The 1,143-nt window shown below is 45.2% G+C and overlaps 1 pseudogene; it reads right to left on the reverse strand.

Annotated features, from left to right (window-relative positions):
• Positions 1-659: 659 nt before the first annotated feature.
• LOC126203060 (5S ribosomal RNA) lies at positions 660-777 on the reverse strand (annotated as a pseudogene).
• Positions 778-1,143: the final 366 nt, after the last annotated feature.

The following is a 1,143-nucleotide window of genomic DNA, read 5'->3' on the forward strand; positions in this document are numbered from 1 at the left end:
CAAGGTCTATTTGTACGAAAGAGTAGACATAATTGTATTTCATCGTGTTGAAAAGTAGCTAATACTTACGAAGATGGCAGCAGACACAGCCCAAGGGAAAAAAAGGGCGTAGAATTACAATGTCATGAGCCTAGCGTTGATAAAACTTCCACGTAGGGCGTATAATTACATAACTGGACATTCGTGGAATGATGGCCTATTAATACATTCAAACTGAAATCTGGTTGAGCTATCCTCAAACAGAACCGCTGGTCAACGACACGTACTTTCGGCACAGGTTTCCTTAAACTTGTCGTCTATTGCGATCGACACTTAGTTGATTAGTTTCATTATCTTCCACTAATACTGCTGGAAATTCCTTTACAGGACAAGTTAGACCCGACATTTCAACTTGATGAAGCTCACGGAACACCAAGATCAATGGCCCAACAACATGAAATTTTTGACTATAAGCAGCAGCACTCCGTCTTCAGGCCGCAAGTGGCCCATCGTGACCATCCGACCGCCGTGTCATCCTCAGTGAGGATTCGGATAGGAGTGGCGTGTGGTCAGCACACCGCTCTCCCAGTCGTTATGATGGTTTTCTTTGACCGGAGCCGCTACTATTTGGTCGAGTAGTTCCTCAGTTGGCATCACGAGGCTGAGTGCACCCCGAAAAATGGCAACAGCTCATGGCAGCCAGGATGGTCACCCATCCAAGTGCCGATCACGCCCGACAGCGTTTAACTTCGGTGATCTGACGGGAACCGGTGTATCCAGTGCGGCAAGGCCGTTGCCCCAATTTTTTTGACTATGCTAATGGATAAAAAGGTTTAATCAGTAATAATGTGAGAGACGTCTACTGTTAACTACCAAAGTACAGAAAACCTAAGGACGATAGTAACTTTCACATTATGTGTCACTATCAGGTGACACAGTTCAATGAAATTTGAACCATACATGGAAAGAGCTGGTACAGTGTACTACGGAAGGTAAACACCACGTATTATTGGACGTCCACATGTACCAACGACAATCCAGTGCTCTGCAACGTGCTCCCATGACTGTCACAAGTTTGTTAGAGACTTCTTGTGATGGGGCGTCTCAGTAATCTAACAGCGCCGTTGATAACTTTTGGATTGTCGTTTGTACATGTGGACGTCT

Source organism: Schistocerca nitens, chromosome 1 (genome assembly GCF_023898315.1).
Source record: "Schistocerca nitens isolate TAMUIC-IGC-003100 chromosome 1, iqSchNite1.1, whole genome shotgun sequence".
Classification (NCBI taxonomy): Eukaryota; Metazoa; Arthropoda; class Insecta; order Orthoptera; family Acrididae; genus Schistocerca; species Schistocerca nitens.